This window comes from Tachyglossus aculeatus, chromosome 1 (assembly GCF_015852505.1).
Source record: "Tachyglossus aculeatus isolate mTacAcu1 chromosome 1, mTacAcu1.pri, whole genome shotgun sequence".
Taxonomy (NCBI): domain Eukaryota; kingdom Metazoa; phylum Chordata; class Mammalia; order Monotremata; family Tachyglossidae; genus Tachyglossus; species Tachyglossus aculeatus.
Window position 1 is genome coordinate 166,329,211 of NC_052066.1, and position 19,001 is coordinate 166,348,211.

Genomic DNA, 19,001 nt, shown 5'->3' on the forward strand with positions numbered 1-19,001 from the left:
TTACCATCAGTCACCCTGCAGCTTGCTTTTTTAGGCCATCTCATTAATTAGTTTTGATGCTTTCCTTTGGATAGTCTTCTTTACATCTGTCTTGAAGAGCAGGCGCCACAACCAGAGACAGTATAATACTAAATGCCTGACCATTCATATGCTGAAGTCTGTCTAAAACTAGCAAGCAGATTGTATTTGGAAATCATATGGGTAAAATCATTCTCCAGTTGTGTGCCCATAGAAGCAGCATGACGTGGATAAGAGCACCAGCATGGGAGTGAGAAGGTCATGGGTTCTAATCCCAGCTTTGCCACTTGTCTGCTATGTGACCTTGGGCAAGTCACTTAACTTCTCTATGCCTCAGTTACCTCATCTGTAAAATGGGGATCAAGACTGTGAGCCTCCCATGGGACAGGGACTGTGTCCAACCCCATTAACTTGTATCCACCTTACAGTGCCCTACAGCGCCTGGCATGGTACAGTACCTGGCACACAGTAAGTGCATAACAAATACCATAATCATTCAATCATATTTAATTGAGCGCTTACTGTGTGCAGAGCACTGCACTAAGTGCTTGGGAAGTACAAGTCGGCAACATATAGAGATAGTCCCTACCCAACAATGGGCTCATAATCATTATTGTTATTATTATTTCTCATTCATTTATTCATTCAGTTGTATTAATTGAGTGCTTACTGTGTGCAGAGCACTGTACTAAGTGCTTGGGAAGTACAAGTTGGCAACATATAGAGACGGTCCCTAACCAACAGCGGGCTCACAGTCTAGAAGGAGGGGGGAGGAGGGGGGTGACTTCTCCTAGACTATACACTCCCCCTCTGGACTGTAAGCTCCTTGTGGGCAGGAATCAGGACTATTGACTCTGTCATATTGTACTCTCCTAAGTGCTTAAGTACAACACTCTGCCCACAGTAAGCACTCAGTAATACCAATAATCGATTGTTTGATCCTCTTTTTTCTCCTGTTTCCAATTCAGTACTGGTTTCAATTCCCAAGGGTTTGAACTCTCATTTCTATAGCCCTGGGCATATAAGAATCTACCTGCATTTCAACTCTACCACTCTTGGGCTTGTTTTTCAACTAAAACACAGATTGACTATATCCCAGATTGAATCTGATGGAAATGAAAGAAGAGTTGTCTTAATTGCAAGTCCCTACATCATGAAACGCCATGACCCTGGCAATGGAGGGTTACACAGTGGTTCCGTGCCAGTGTTTTCATTTAAGCCTTCTAGATTTCTGTAGCCAACATCTTATGCCTGGACACTATTCATCCAGGCTCAGCTCCAGTTGGACAAAATATTCCCTATTTAATGTTTCTTTGGGCCTTGCTAATGGATCCCATGGAGAGGCTTGGGCACATAAGTGGACTGACCCTATGGTTTCTGCTCAGGTAATAGCAAACCTGGGCTCTTGCTTTAAAAGCAATTGGAACATTTTATCTGACCAATTTTAGAAATTATAATGTGGAATAATGAGTGCTGTATTTTTCTAACGGCTATTTTCTGAGGTGTTTTGTTACTTACAGGGCCGTGACTTAAGGTCCTGTATCCACTGGCTTTTAATCAGCACCTCAAATTCAAAGTTTCAAATTCAAGTAAAAGCGTGTTGACTTTCAACTTACAGGTTACATTTTCCATCTAATAATCCTCTGAAATCAGAATTAGCAAATTTACAAGAGTATTTGAGGTTACATGAATGTCAGAAAAGAGATGGCAATCTGTTTTGAAACAAAAAAGGGAAATCTAGGTGGCCTTAATCAAATATTAATACGCTTGGAAGAATGGATCCAACAGGCATTAACTCCTATTACATCTGGTGACCGTGGCAGAGAGTTCATAGATGTGAGTGAAACACATTTTCATTTTCCTCTTCTTTATAAGACACCTTCACTCTTTTTTTGGGGTGGGGTGAAGTAATAATCAGGGAAGCCATCTACTTAGATTTGGTAAGTGGTGGAAGGCCCCCACATAAAGCATTTCATGTTCACAATACCGAGCAATAAAATTGATATGGCATTTGTTATAAAATGAGCCTAATAATTGGGCACATCAGGTAAATGAGAGAAATTAATTTTTTAAATTTTAGTATTAGTCAAGCACATGGTATGTACTGAGTTCTGACTGTGTGCAAAGCACTAAACTATGAACTTCTGAGAGTACAATACAACGTAGACACATTCACACATTCCCTGCCCAAATGGAGTTTAGAGTCCAAAGGGGCAATAATGATGCTATTCTATGCCCTTTTAAATTTTGCTGGACTTGGTGTTGGACTAGATGGAATCCAATGTGGGGCCAGTCGTACCCTGGACTGCATTTTTTTAAGCTGTGTTGTGGTGGCTCCCGTTTTTTTTTTTAAATGGTATTTGTTAGGTGCTTACTATGTATCAGACACTGTACTAAGCACTGGGGTAGACACAAGTTAATCAGGTTGGGCATAGTCCATGTCTCACATGGGGCTCACAGTCTTAATCCCCATTTAACAGATGGGTATCTGAGGCCCAGAGAAGTTAAGTGACTTCCCCGAAGTCACACAGCTGGCAAGTGGTGTTGGCGGCATTTGGAACTCAGATCCTTCTGACTCCTAGTCCTGGACTCGCTCCACTAGGCCACCCTGCTTCTCCTGTTGCTTTTGGTGTGTCTGTTTTTTAGGTCTCAGTCACATATGGTGGCTTCTGTGCTCACCTCAGGTTTTGCAGAGATATGAACTGCAAGTAATAACAACAATAATAATAATAGTGATGATAATTGTAGTGTTTGTTAAACACTTATTATGTGCCAGGCACTGTTCTAAGCCCCAGGGTAGATACAAGATTCCAGATAATCGGGTTGGACACAGTCCCTTTCCCACATAGGGCTCTCAGTCTTAATCCCCATTTTACAAATGAGGGAACTGAGGCACAGAGAAGTGAAGTGACTTGCCTAAGCTTACACAGCAGACATGTGGCCGAGCTGGGATTAGAACCCATGACCTCCTGATTCCCAGGCCCATGCTCTATCCAATATGCCACACTGCTAGTACTGATTCCAGTAGTCCAGTCTGCAGATCTAGAGAAGAAGCATGGCTCAGTAGAAAGAGCCTGGACTTGGGAGTCAGAGGTCGTGGGTTCTAATCCCGTCTCCACCACGTCTGCTGTGTGACCTTGGGCAAGTCACTTAGCTTCTCTGAGCCTCGATTCCCTCATCTGTAAAATGGGGATTAAGACTGTGAGCCCCACGTGGGACAACCTGATCACCTTGTATCCCCTCCAGCACTTAGAACAGTGCTTTGCACATAGTAAGCGCTTAACAAATGCCATTATTATTATCATTTTATTATTTAGAGGGATGTCCTCCACGGATTTATGATAGCCCACTTATCAAAGACCCCTCTCAGGGTTGCACCTGAAGAGTTTCCAGTGCTCTACCAGTCTCGGATATGGGGGAGAGAGTCAAGCAGAGGCATACCCATTCCATTCCTAGCTTGGGCAGTGGCTAGTGAGTGGAAGGCAGTCGGCTACAAGTTAAAACTCACCTGTGCTGGGCAGCAGTGGCATGGGAGAGAGTCAAGGGTGGAGACTCGAGTTTACTGCACGGAAGGCAGCAAGAGTAAACTACTTCCATATTTTTACCAAGAAAACTCTAAGAATACACTACCAGAACAATTGCAGATCGAGAGCGGGTTGTTCTGGGAGAGATATATCCGTGGTGTCACTATGGATCAAAAACAACTCAACAGCATAAGACAAGACTCATCAAAATGTCCGCGGAGGCAGGAAGGGTAGCAATAGAGGATGTTTCTCTATTCTTTCCCCCTTAGGGGTTGCACATCCATCTTCCCTGATCACCCTTACCCCATGAATTCTCTTGGGAATGCCTTGTTGGAGTTGGACACAGCAGAGCAGTACACACATCCAGTCATTCTCTCAGGAGTGTAACAGTCCCTGGTAGGCTTCCTTCCCTGTGCCTTCCTGTATGTTTAGCCTGGAGATGCAAATGGGAGGAATGATGATTCACTGCCTCTCATACTACATTCCCCAGCTGGAATTGAGCTTACAACTTGTTCCGGGAAAGAACATGGACGGAGGTGTCAAAGAGATGACCTTCCATTTGTACCACTGCAGGGTGCAAGCATCTCCCTCTTGGAGCCTTCAGAGAGTATTCGGATATTTTGCAATTTGTTGTGTTTTAGCAGCATGAGTAATGTCCCTTGAGGCAGTGTTGCCTAGTGAATTGAGCACAGGCCTGAGAATCAACAGATCCTGGGTTCTAATTCTGCCTCCGGCACTTGTCTGCTGTGTGACCTTAGGTAAGTCACTTCACTTCTCTGTGCCCCGATTACCTCCTCCATAAAAGGGGTTAACATTGTGAGCCCCATGTGGGGAACGGACTGTGTCCAACATGATTAGCCTGTAGCTACCCCAGCACTTAGTACAGTGCGGGGCACATAGTGCATGCTTAAAAAATACCATAAGAAAAAAGTGCTGAGATGCTTTCCATTCAGTGGACTTAGGATGCACCTTTCCCCATTGGTTCCCAGAACCCTAAATCTTATAAAGCCACCAGCCATCTCGGGCACTTGTGAACTTATTGCTACCCATCTGCCACACTTTTGTAGGTGTGCTTTTGCATTAATACATTTTATTCAATTGTAAATTAGTTTTCTGTATTTATTTGCATAATGGCCCCTTCCCCTGATTTTTTAGGAGGAAATAAAAAGATTATTACTTTTTTAAGCAGTGGTAGCAGCTTGTAAAAGGTAGGAAGAACGATAATAATAATAATTACAATACTTGTTAAGCACTTACTAGGTGCCAAGTCCTGTTCTAAACGTTGGGGTAGAAATACGTTAATCAGGTGGGACACAGTCCCTGTCTGACATGGGGCTCGTAGTTTAAGTACATGTAGGGTCAGAACATACTAACGTTGCAGATTCAGGCGATGGCGTCACCTCAGGCCTCGACGCCCCCACTGTGGCCCCCATTAATGCACGCAAATTCGTGAAGCGTTGCCTAGTTTTCTGATGAGCTTAGTATAGTGCTTCAAGCGCTTAGTACAGTGCTCTGCACGCAGTAAGCACTCAATCAATACGATTGATTGATTGATGAGCTTGCCCATCCGCCAAGCTAGCTCTCTTCCTCCCTTCAAGGCCCTGCTGAGAGCTCACCTCCTCCAGAAGGCCTTCCCACACTCAACCCCTTCCTTCCTCTCCCCCTCGTCCCCCTCTCCATCCCCCCCAATCTTACCTCCTTCCCTTCCTCACTGCACCTGTATATATGTATATATGTTTGTACATATTTATTACTCTATTTATTTTACTTGTACATATCTATTCTATTTATTTTATTTTGTTAGTGTGTTTGGTTTTGTTCTCTGTCTCCCCCTTTTAGACTGTGAGCCCACTGTTCGGTAGGGACTGTCTCTAGATGTTGCCAACTTGTACGTCCCAAGCGCTTAGTACAATGCTCTGCACACAGTAAGCGCTCAATAAATACGATTGATGATGATGATGATGATGATGATTCAGGCTCAAATCTTGTAGTTCCTTCCCTGAAACGTGCAAGTCCTGAGAATGAAAAGGAGAAGGGTTGGGGGAGGTAATTCATTGAGTGCCTTTTGCATGTTGCACTTGGGAAAATATCATAAATGTTAGAAACACAGTCTTATGTACCTGCCTAATGTTTCTGATGGTATTTGTTAAGTGCTTGCTATGTGTCTTGGGTAGATACAAGCTAATCAGTCCAGAATCCCTGTCCCACATGGGCCTCACATTGTAAGTAGGAGGAAGAACAGGTATTGGATCCCCATTTTACAGTTGAGGAAACTGAGGAACAGAGAAGTTAAGTGATTTGCCCAAGGTCACACAGCAGGCAAGTAGGAGCAGGATTAGAACTCAGGTCCTCTGACTCACAGGCTCCTGCTCTTCCCATTAGGCTATGTTGCTTCCTCTTTATCTTCCTTCTAGCCCACAGACTTCCTGTTTTTTCTACTCTTCTTTTTTTTCTTGCTACCTTTATTGTTAGACCTAATTCATTACTTAATAGGCTCTCCTCTGTTTTGGGGTTGCAAAACCTATGCAAAAAAAGTGGGGCAGTTATGTGAGTTAATATGGCATTTATTTAAAAAATGCTATTTTTAGTTCTTCCCTGCTGAGTGTAAGATACTTGTGAGTGAAGAATGTGTCATTCCATTTTTTTTTTTTGAATTCTCAAATGCCTAGTACTGTACAGTGCATGCAACGGGCATTCAATGACTATTATTACTACTTCTATTACTACTTTTATAGCCAGAAATATTAGTTACACGGTTTCAGAATTCCACATTTTTTCCTGATGACTAAGGAGACTTTTCACACAACTTAAAAAAAAAATCCTTGTGAGCTTTTAACCCATGCACAGTACCGAGCATCTTAATCTTGTGGGAATTGTGTTCTTTGTCTTGATGACCAGGGATCATGTCTACCAACTCTGTTATACTCTATTCTACCAAGCGCTTAGTACACAGTCCCCTGCATACTGTAAGGGCTCCATAAATACTGATGATGATGATGATGATGAAGGGGAATCCTTTGTTCCTTTTATAATTAGCTCAGACATTTGAGATGAAATGACTATCCCTGCCTCTCTACTTAAGTGTCAAATCTTAATCTCATGCCCACGGTGAGATTCCAACAAATTTCCCCATTGTTTAAGGAGGCATAAAATTTAGGAAAATGTACAGAAGAATCAAATGAGAGCTCTAGGCTGACAAATGGTATTTATTATTATTTTATCATCATTATTGTATTTGTTAAGTGCTTACTTATATGTCAAGCACTGTTCTAAGCACTGAGGTAGATAATGAATTAGCATATACTGTGCACAGAGCACTCTATTAAATGCTTGGGAGAGTTGGTACAACAATACAATAGAGTTGGTAGACATGTTCTCTGCTCACTAGGAGCTCACAGTCTGGAGGAGATGACAGAGCTCAGGCCTGGGAGTCAAGAAGCCTGGGTTCTCATGCTCTTCTGCCACTTACCTGCTGTGTGTGATCTGGGGCAAGTCACTTCTCAGCATCTCAGCTTCCTCAGCTGTAAAATGGGGATCAAATTCTCCCATTTCCCCTCTCCCTTAGACAGTGAGCCTTATGTGGGACTGGGACTGTCTCTGTTCTGAGTATATCTTCTCTACCCCAGTGTATAGCACAGCACTTGGTACATAGTAAGAGCACTTTACAAATACCGCAGTTTTTATTCAGAGGACGATTCTGCCGTGGAAAGGTTGAGGTCTGTACCTCATGTCTCCTCAAAAACCTCCAATGGCTACCGATCAATCTGCGCATCAGGCAGAAACTCCTCACCCTGGGCTTCAAGGCTGTCCATCACCTCGCCCCCTCCTACCTCACCTCCCTTCTCTCCTTCTACTGCCCAGCCCGCACCCTCCGCTCCTCCACCACTAATCTCCTCACTGTACCTTGCTCTCGCCTGTCCCGCCATCGACCCCCGGCCCACGTCATCCCCCGGGTCTGGAATGCCCTCCCTCTGCCCATCCGCCAAGCCAGCTCTCTTCCTCCCTTCAAGGCCCTGCTGAGAGCTCACTTCCTCCAGGAGGCCTTCCCAGACTGAGCCCCTTCTTTCCTCTCCCCCTCGTCCCCCTCTCCATCCCCCCATCTTACCTCCTTCCCTTCCCCACAGCACCTGTATATATGTATATATGGTTGTACATATTTATTACTCTATTTATTTATTTTACTTGTACATTTCTATCCCACTTATTTTATTTTGTTGGTATGTTTGGTTCTGTTCTCTGTCTCCCCCTTTTAGACTGTGAGCCCACTGTTGGGTAGGGACTGTCTCTATGTGATGCCAATTTGTACTTCCCAAGCACTTAGTACAGTGCTCTGCACATAGTAAGCGCTCAATAAATACGATTGATTGATTGATTGATTGATGTCTCCATGTTTTGTTTTGTTGTCTGTCTGCCCCTTCTAGCCTGTGAGCCCGTTGTTGAGTAGGGACCCTCTCTGTATGTTGCCAACTTGTACTTCCCAAGCGCTTAGTACAGTGCTGTGCACACAGTAAGCGCTCAATAAATACGATTGAATGAATGAATGAATGAATGAATGAAAAACAGTCTTTAAGAAAGGCACTTACTTGGCAGACAGCAACCTTATAGCTATTCCTATGTCTGAGATCTCAGGGAAACATCAAAGCCACTATAAGCCAACTAGACTTCCTCCCTAGAATGACATTGCTAGGATAGTTTGCTGTTCCAGTAGCTGTTCTAAAGGAACTTCCTTAAACTGTTATGAACCTGAATTTTCCAGATTCCTGCTCTCCTTCAGATTTCTGATTTCTTATTTTAAGCCCTACAATCATTTTAGCCTTTTAACCTTTTTGTAGCTGCTTAAGAAATATCTCCTGCAGTTACATGAAATATAAAACAGGTTATTTTGATGGAAGACATGGGAGGATCAGAAGACCGGTAGAGGGCAAGGGGCTAAGCTGCTTGTTCACCTACTTCTGCCGAGTCAGAGACTATGCAGAGACCCACAGTTCAGCCGAAATCCTTATTCTGTCCTCATGCCTACTTCATTTGCTAATTTTAAAGGGTGAGCGCATTAGGATGGTGCCTAGAGGCATAAAGTATCCAGAGTATAATTTTCTCTCAGGAAGTACCAAAGTCACTCCCCAGCCACACTACTCATGTTAATGGATTTGGGAGGACCCCCAAGGGACGCAAGATATCATTACGTCGCCCCACGTATGATGGATGACGTGGGAGAATTCCTGCCCTGTGATGAACCACTGCCATCCCCAGTGCCAGCGCTTAGTACCATGCCTGGCACATAGTAAGCGCTTAACAAATACCATCATTATTAGCTCCAGCATCACTCTCTCAGAAGAGCCTATGGCTCCAAGAACCGTGTGTGTGTGCATATATGTGCGTGTGTTTGTGTGTGCACGCATGCTCTTCACTGACACATCACCATCCTTCTGCCCACATCCTGCCTCTGGCATGGAAAGCCCTCCTTCTTCATAGCCAACAGACAATTACTCTCCCCACCTTCAAAGCCTTATTGAAGGCACAACTCCTCCACGAGGCCTTCCGTGAGTAAGCCCTCCTTTCCTCTTCTTCCACTCCCTTCTGTGTTGCCTTGTTTTGGTCCCTTTATTCATCCCCTGCCCCCAGTCCTACAGTACTTATGTGCATATCTGTAATTTTATTTATATAATGCCTGTCTTCCCCACTAGACTGTAATCTCATGGGTGGGGAATGTGTCTATTGTTATATTGTACTCTCCCAAGTGCTTAGTGCAGTGCTCTGCACACAGTAAGTGCTCAGTAAATATGATTGATTGACTGACTGACTGACATAAACATTCACCAATCTCCCAGCTATTAGCTAATTAGTGCTAGTGCTACGTGACAGATCTGTTAGCTAATAGATGGGGTCAGGTCTGATCACTGGCCACCAGGGCCAGGGCTTGCTTTGGACCACAGCTGCTGCTCCTGCTCCAACCCAATCAGCTCCCTCTCAGACATGGGTTTTGGGGCAGGGCAGGGGGTGTACAAGATTGTTATATTGTACTCTCCCAAGTGCTTAGTACAGTGCTTTGCGCATAGTAAGCACTCAGAAAATGCAATTGAATGAATGAATGAATGGGGCAAGGAGGGGAAAGAGGAGGCAATTCTCTGCCTGTGCCTCCCTCCCTGAGAGTCTGGGGTCTCTCTCCCCCACGGAGGCTGAGCCTGGGGTCTCTAGAGCTGAGTTTAATGGAGCTGCAGCTCCTTCATAGCTGACGTCTGCTCTTCCTCTGAGGCTGCGGCTCATGCACGGCTGGGAGCTACAGGTCCCAAGCACTTCCCACACACTGCCCCCAGCCTGCAGTGGTAGTTGCAGGGAAGGGAGGGAGGGAGTGCCACTGCTAGAGAGGACTGATTGTGGAAGGGGAAACCTGATTCATCTGGTGGCAGGGAAGTAGCATGACCTAGTGGAAAGGGCATGGGCCTAAGAGCCTGAGTACCTGAGTTTGAATCCCGGCTCTGCCACTTCTCTGCTGTGTGATCTTGGGCAGGTCACTTCACTTCTCTGTGTCTCAGTTCCCTAATCTGCAAAAGGGCGATTCAATACCTTTTCTCCATCCTACATAGATTGTGAGCCCCCTTTGGGCCTGATTATCTTGAATCTTCCCATGCTTGGCACATAGTAAGTGCTTAAATACCACAGTTGTTATTATTATTATTTTATCGCGGTGGTTTTTGGAGGGGGCTGCATTGTAGGACATCCGGGAATCCCCCTTCAGTCCCGGACCCCTGAGTTTCAGCCCCAGGAGCCCCTGCGTCAATCTGACCATGTTCCCAAATATAATTTAGGTTGTTTTGGAGGTGAAGTTGTCTTTCATTAGCATCAGGCGACATTTGTGGAACAGATTCCACTCATTAGAGTGTAAGCTCCTCATGGGCAGGGAAGGGATCACTGGGTTATCATGTACTTCCTAAGCACTTGATAGAGTGCACCACAGCAGGTGCATCCTCTAGAAATACTAGTACTATCAGTCAATGGTATCAATTAGGCACTTGCTGTGTGCAAAACTCCTCGTTCTCGGTTTCAAGGCCCTCCATCACCTCGCCCCCTCCTACCTCAACTCCCTTCTCTCCTTCTCCAGCCCAGCCCGCACCCTCTGCTCCTCTGCTGCTAACCTCCTCACTGTGCCTCGTTCTCGCCTGTCCCACCATTGACCCCCGGCCCACATCTTCCCCTGGCCTGGAATGCCCTCCCTCCACACATCCGCCAAGCTAGCTCTCTTCCTCCCTTCAAAGCCCTACTGAGAGCTCACCTCCTCCAGGAGGCCTTCCAAGACTGAGCATCCTCCTTCCTCTCCCCCTCCCCATCCTCCCCGCCCTATCTTCTTCCCCTCCCCACATTACCTGTATATATGTTTCTACAGATTTATTACTCTATTTATTTTACTTGTACATATTTACTATTCTATTTATTTTGTCAATGATGTGCATCCAGCTTTACTTCTATTTATTTGATGACTTGACACCTGACCATATGTTTTGTTTTGTTGTCTGTCTCCCCCTTCTAGACTGTGAGCCTGTTGTTGGATAGGGACCATCTCTATATGTTGCCAACTTGTACTTCCCAAGTGCTTAGTACAGTGCTCTGCACACAGTAAGCGCTCAATAAATATGATTGAATGAATGAATGAATCCCACGCTCTACCTCCTTCCCCTCCCCACAGCACTTTTATATATTTGTACAGACTTTTTACTCTAACTTATTTACTACTCTATTTATTTTGTTAATGATGTGCATATAGCTTTAATTCTATTTCTTCTGACGATTTTGACACCTGTCTACATGTTTTGTTTTGTTGTCTGTCTCCCCCTTCTAGACTGTGAGCCCATTGTTGGGTAGGGACCGTCTCTATATGTTGCTGACTTGTACTTCCCAAGCGCTTAGTACAGTGCTCTGCACACAGTAAGCTCTCAGTAAATACGATTGAATGAATGAATGAATGAATGCAGAGCACTTTACTAAGTGTTTGGGAGAGTACAATAACACAGAGTTAGCAGACACATTCCCTGCCCACAACAAGCTTATACTTGTTCTAATGTTGGCATATCCCAGGAAGCAGCCTACTTTCATATGGAGGGCTCTGTCTTTGTAAATGTTGATTAGTACACCGTGCCCATTAGAAAACATTTTCCCTCCAGTCCATTCGTACTAACTGTTAGTAACCAAACCACCAGGCTCAGCAAAATTCACCTCCTGCGCCTTTCTGAAACCCAAGCTGCTCAGGCAAAACTCGCTCCCCAAGCCAGGCTGATCCCAATTTTTGCCAACGTTTATGAGCCATTCATTGAAATTGTCTGAAAGGTTCAGTCAAGTTGGCTATACCCCATGGATAAGTCAGTGGATTTTGGATGGTTTTGACCCAGAATCAGGTGAATCTCAGCAGTTTTGGCCCAGTTTCTCTGTAAAATTTTGGATTTGCCCAAACTTGACACTTCCTGGGAACCCATTCAAACTGCAACCGGAAAAAGGTTTTACACAAACCCCATGAAAACCAAATCTGCCAAGTTTCCCACTGCTCCAGTGTTAGGATAATTTCTGTATATTCACACTGAAGGCGAGCTAAAACGTCCTCATGAATCTCTCATGAGGGATCTCATTTGAAACAACCCAGACATTTTCCCTTTGCCCTCTATTTCCAAAATATGGTGTCTGTGTTGTATCTCGGTGGATTTCAACGCGTGAGTATTTTTAAATAATGGGGCTAGTCTCAAATACTCAGCTTTAGAAATATCTGAAACATTAGCATGCAATTTGGCTAAGTGAAGGAAGTATTTGTGAGGGCATGTTTGCCATAGGCCAAGTAAGTCTTGATCTCCAGTGGCTACCAATCAATCTGTGCATCAGGCAGAAACTCCTCACCCTGGGCTTCAAGGCTGTCCATCACCTCGCCCCCTCCTACCTCACCTCCCTTCTCTCCTTCTACAGCCCAGCCCGCACCCTCCGCTCCTCTGCTGCTAATCTCCGCACCGTACCTCGTTCTCGCCATCGACCCCCGGCCCACGTCATCCCCCGGGCCTGGAATGCCCTCCCTCTGTCCATCCGCCAAGCTAGCTCTCTTCCTCCCTTCAAGGCCCTGCTGAGAGCTCACCTCCTCCAGGAGGCCTTCCCAGACTGAGCTCCTTCCTTCCTCTCCCCCTCGTCCCCCCTCCATCCCCCCCATCTTACCTCCTTCCCTTCCCCACAGCACCTGTATATATGTATATATGTTTGTACATATTTTTTACTCTATTTATTTATTTTACTTGTACATATCTATTCTATTTATTTTAGTTTGTTAGTATGTTTGGTTTTGTTGTCTGTCTCCCCCTTTTAGACTGTGAGCCCACTGTTGGGTAGGGACTGTCTCTATATGTTGCCAATTTGTACTTCCCAAGCGCTTAGTACAGTGCTCTGCACACAGTAAGCGCTCAATAAATACGATTGATGATTGATGATGGTCCATGTAGGAAGCCAAATGGTTTCTTCCATTTAACCTGGAAAACCTAAGTGATTTCTATTATGTGGTTCCTCAGTCATGACTGTGGTATTTATTAAGTGCCTACAATGTGCCAAACACTTCTAAGCCCTAACTTAGATAAAATATAATCGGATCAGACACAGTCCCTTTCCTACACGACGCTCACAGTTTCAGGGAAAACCGGTATTTAATTCTCATTTTCGGATGAGGAAAGTGACAGATACAAGGTTAGAATGCAGGTCCTCTGACTCCCAGGCGCATATTCTTTCTATTAGGCCCTACTGCTATTCACAAGACATTCTATTCCTTGTGTTTTTAGGTTCCTTAGATTGTGAACCCCCTTCATTTCCTACAGACCACCATTCTCCCCACCTTTAAAGCCCTCCTAAAAGCATATCACCATCAAGAGGCCTTACTGACTAAGCCCTTTTTCCAACAAAATAATATAATCGTGCTATTTAAGTGCTTACTATTTGCCAAGCACTCTTCTAAGCTCTGAGGTAGAGACAGGATAATCATGTCCCCCATCAGGCTCACAGTCTAAATAGAAGGGAGCAGATGGGGTTCACAGTCTTAGAAGGAACTGAGACACAGGAGGGTTAAGTGACTTGCCCAAGATCACACAGCGAACATGTGGCAGAGCTGGGATTAGAACCCAGGTTCTCTGAATTCCAGGCTTGTACTCTTTTCCCAGGGCATGCTGTTTCTCACCCTACTCACCTTCCCTTCTGCTTGGCCTATGCACTTAGGTTTGTACCCAAAAGGACTTGATATTCATCCCACCCTCAGCAAAACAACACTCGTGTACCTCTCTTTCCATTCCAACACTTCTTCTATCTTCTCTAGACTATAGTCTCAGTGTGGGCAGGGATCGTGTCCACCAACTCTGTACCGTCCCAAGCACTTAGTACTGTGCTCTGCCCACAATATGCACTCAATAAATACCATTTATTAGTTGATTGTGATTACCATATGTGATCTGATTATCTCATATTTTCCCCAGCATTTAGCACAGTGTGTGGCACAGAGTAAGCCCTTAACAAATACCACAGTTATTATAATTTTGACCCTGTCAATAATTTTCATGAATATGGACTGGGAAGGTAGATCCTAGAGGTAAGAAGTTGAATGCAATATTTCTCCCAAAAGAATTAATTTTATGGAAATGTTCAGTATTAGGAGGTCAGAATGACAGCTTCACATCTGCTTGCTGATAGGTCATCAGATTGCTAAACTGCCTGACTAGATAATATTATTTTGTAATCTAGCTTTAGAAATATTATCAATAACACAGCTCATCTGTAAAATGGGGATTAAGACTGTGAGCCCCATGTGGGACATGGACTGTGTCTAACCTGACCAGTTTGTATTTACACCAGTGCTCAGTACAGTGCCGGGCACATAATAAGTGTTTAACAAATATTATTAAAAGAAGAAAAACATTCATTCTCTGGGCAAAAGTCTGTTGCTTAATATTGTGAAGTTCATGTGAGGGTATTCTACAATTGACAAGGAGCTGCCCTGTTATGAAAAGTTTTGTGTGGAGGAATGCCCCTTGTTCTCAAGAAAAAAAGAGAAAACCCAAGTGTGGAGCAATATAGCTTTTTCAGTTATCATCAATATCTAACAAGTAAGGCACTGATGCTACTAGATGGTGGAACTAGCTAGTGAGATTAGTTGATATAACAAATATTTTAGCAATAACAACTTTGGAGGAATTGTATGTATGTATGCATCTAATATCAGTAAATCATAAATAGTTTTCAGTTGAAATTGATGTAGAGCTCCTCTCACGTGGGGGGATAATGGTCACTATTGTGGCACAGTTAGACACCCCCCCCATCTTTCTCAGAGATAATAGCAACAATTAATAGTAATAATAATAATAATTGTGATATTTGTTAAGGGCTTACTCTGTGCCAAGCACTGTACTAAGTACTGGGGCAAGTACAAGGTATTCAGGTCCCACATGGGGATCACAGTCTAAGTAGGAAGGAGAGAAGGTATTGAATCATCATTTTGCAGATAAGGTAAGTGAGACACAGAAAAAAGAAGTGATTTGCCCATGGTCACACAACAAGTGCATGACAGAGCTGGAGTTAGACCCCAGATCCTCTGATTCCCAGATCCCTGTCCTTTCTGCTAGGACACACTGCTTCCCAGATCAGAGAATTCATCTTTCCTATATGCTGAATCTGATGAAAATTATTATTATTATTAACAATAATAATAATAATAGTATTTGTTAAATGCTATGTGCCAGGCACTGTTCTAAGTGCTGGGGTAATAATAATAATAATAATAATGGCATTTGTTAAGCACTTACTATGTGCAAAGCACTGTTCTAAGCGCTGGGGAAGATACAAGGTGATCAGGTTGTCCCACATGAGGCTCAGTATTAATCCCCATTTTATAGATGAGGGAACTGAGGCCCAGAGAAGTTCAGTGACTTGCCCAAAGTCACACAGCTGACAAGTGGCAGAGCTGGAATTAGAACCCATGACCTCTGACTCCCAAGCCCGGGCTCTTTCCACTGAGCCACGTTGTGTAGATACAATCAATCAATCAATCAATCATATTTATTGAGCACTTACTGTGTGCAGAGCACTGTACTAAGCGCTTGGGAAGTACAAGTTGGCAACATATAGAGACAGTCCCTACCCAATAGTGGGCTCACAGTCTAGAAGGGGGAGACAGAGAACAAAAGCAAACATATTAAAAAAATAAAATAGAGTAGATATGTACAAGTAAAATAAGTAAATAAATAAATAGAGTAATAAATATGTACAAATACGTACAGATACAAGGTAATCAGGTTGTCCCACATGGGGCTCACAGTCTTAATCCCCATTTTACAGATAAGTTAACTGAGGCACAGAGGAGTTAAGTGGCTTGTCCAAGGTCACACAGCTGATGAGTGGCAGAGGTGGGATTGGAACCCACGTCCTCTGACCCCCAAGCCTGTGCTCTTTCCGCTAAGCCATGCTGCTTCTCTGTTACTGAGAAGCAGCAGGACCTAGTGGAAAGAGTTCAGATCTGAGAGTCAGAAGGACCTGGGTTGTAGTCCTGGCCCCATCACTTGCCTATTGTGTGACCTTGGGCAAATCACTTCCTTCTTTGTGCCTCAGTTACATCATCTGTAAAATGGAGATTGAGACTGTGAGCTCCACGTGGGACATGAACTATGTCCAATCTGATTAACTTGCCCAGCACTTAGTACAGTGCTTGCCATATATATCAATCAATCAGAGGTATTTATTAGCACTTACTATATGCAGAGCTCTGTCCTAAGTGTTTAGAAGAGTATAATGCAACAGAATTAGCAGATACGCTCCCTGCCCTCACAGTCTTAGTCCCCATTTTATATATGAGGCTACTGAGGCACAGAGAAGTTAAGTGGCTTGCCCAAGGTCACACAGCAGGAACTTGGCAGACCAGGATTAGAACCCAGATCCTCTGACTCCCAAGCTTGTGCTCTTTCCACTAGGCCATAATGCTTCTCCATGCATTATGCTGTAACATCAGTAATGTCAAGTGCCATGACATCACAGTGTTTTCAAGTCACATCTCTCCCTAGTAATCTCAACTGCAATGGAAGGGATAATTTTTCAGTTTTACATAGGATATGGTGAATAGTAAAAAGAGGAATAGATAGCTAAAGAAACAAGTCTGTTAAGCATAGCCAAGGTCTCCTGCTATTACTATCCACTTAAGGGCTTTGTTTCTAAAGTCTTTCTGGATTATCTTTATCTTGTCTTTCCCAACACACAGCTGGAGTTTTTTTGTTTGTTTGCTTTTTTTGGAAACCAAGGAGGAAGACTGGTGGTAAATAATGAGTGAAATTGATTGACAAGTCATATTGGTTATGGGGCAGATTGGTGAATCTCTACTCAATCAATCAATGAATGGTATTTACTGAGCATTTACTATGTGCAGAGCACTGTACTAGGTGCTTGGAAAAATACAATTCAACAGAATTAGCAGATGCACTCCCAGCCCATAATGAGCTTACAGTCTAGCGGGGGAGACAGACATTAATATGAATGTGATTTATAATATACAATTTAAAGATATGTACATGAGTGCTTAGGGGTTGGGGGTAAGGTGAATATAAAATCCAAAGGTCACAGATCCAAATGAATCGATGATGCAGAAGGGAGAACTAGCTGGGGAAAAGAGGACTTAATCCAGGAAATTTACTATCTTGCAAGTTTGCTGTAGCAGAAAATCTCAGTCATTAAGAGGTGACAGAGGCCTGTGAATCCACACGCCTTCCAGTGGAAACTCTGACCAACCTGCCACTTAACGGCTTTCAAGAATTGATGCAAGATTGGATTCTGCTGTGGCCATCAGCCAAATCCAAATTGAGGACTCCAGCCTTCTTAGGAGTGTAAATAGAGAAGACTGAAAGGTGTACCTAAAAATAGCCAGCGATTCACTAGATTTTTGGAGTCTGTCAAAGACAAATAGTCATAGTAAAAAAGTCATATTAAAAAATACCAAATTAGAAACCTTCTGTGAGCCTGTTTTTTTTAAAAAACCCTATGTTCTGTGTACTTTCTACAGTGTCCAAAGCTCAAAGTATTGTAGTTTTCTATTTTTATGTGTTCAGGGAAGGATGCCGCACTTGTCACTTTAGCAAATATGTTAAATTGCTTGGGAATCCAAAGTTCCAAGTTATTTTGGGAAAATCTGTTTTTTTTCAATCTGTTCACCAACCTATAGAGCTTCATTGTTGGTCCTCTGATTGAGTGCGTACTTTTGGCTTAACAAACTTTCTAGCAGTTTTAGCCTCCCTGAAAGCAATTGATTGTTACAAATTTTGCATCATCCTAACCATTTATTAACTCTTCCCTGTTTACTCTTGCAGTGTCTTTCTCTCTTCCTTTGCCACACTATATAAAATTGAACTGCCATTATAGCTTGAAGGTCGTTTATTAACAGTTTATGGGGTTCTTGTGTGAGGCTGAAGACCTTACAGAGGTTCTGGGGATGGGGTCAAGGAAACAAGCAGCTTGCTATCCAGCACATATGGTATTTTAATGTGTTTCCCCCAGGATATATTTCATGGCATAAGATCTTTTGGAAATTGGATTAGGTTGTACCCTCCTGGATCTAGTTGCCTGAGCTGGAGGCCAGATCTGTCTCTAAAGACTTAATTTTTCCTAGGTGGTCTTCAGGAAATAAGGCATTCCATTTTTATCCATTGCAATGGAACACAAAAACACATTTCCCACATTTGCTATGCTATTTCTCTCCATATGGTAAAGGTAGGGAACTTTTGCTTCAGGGTATGGGGAGTGGCTGTACAACCAATATGCTAATCCAAATAGCCTGCTGTATACAGTTATTTGTACTTCCACTCGATGTTGTTGGAGAGAATGAGAACAGAAAAACATAAGCATTGCCAAAGCACATCAGAGCAATAGTCCCAGGGAGCGTTCTGGATGTGACAGTGACCTCAAAGGGTAACACTGGTCACTACTGGTTATGCTCCTCAGTATCCAGTCACATAATTGGGACTGTACCTTCTCATATGCCTAATTATTCTTCTAATAACTTATTGTGGACCTTTCATATGAGAATATTTCCAAACCCCATTTTTAACATTCTGATACTTTGGGCCAGTACAATTTGCTGTGGTAATAAACTCCATATGCTCATTACTCACTGTGTAAAAAAGCTTTTCCTTTAGGGTTTTGTTTTTTTTTTTTCAATTCTATCCACTTCTCACTTTTTTAAAAAATGATATTTGTTAAATACTATTTGCCAAGCACTGTATTAAGCGCTGGGGTAGAGATTGTAAGCTAGTTATGGGTAGGAACTGTGTCTGCTAATTTTGTTGTATTGTACTCTTCCTAGCCTGTAGTACAATACTGTGCAAATAAAAAGCACTCAATAAATGCCAATGATTTATTTATCGATTGATACAAGATAATCAGGTGGGACACAGACCCTGTCCTATATAGGACTCACAGTTTTAA

At 43.3% G+C, this 19,001-nt stretch overlaps 1 protein-coding gene and 1 non-coding gene across 2 annotated transcripts in view; both read left to right on the top strand.

The window, feature by feature from the left end:
- The window catches only part of CEP128 (centrosomal protein 128), a 450,179-nt gene that overhangs the window by 369,445 nt on the left and 61,733 nt on the right, over nt 1-19,001 (top strand). The gene's annotated exons all lie outside the window — the stretch shown is intronic.
- On the top strand, nt 3,379-3,516 carry LOC119934542. The gene has a single exon (XR_005452958.1). It is a non-coding gene; the product is annotated as a small nucleolar RNA SNORA7 (small nucleolar RNA).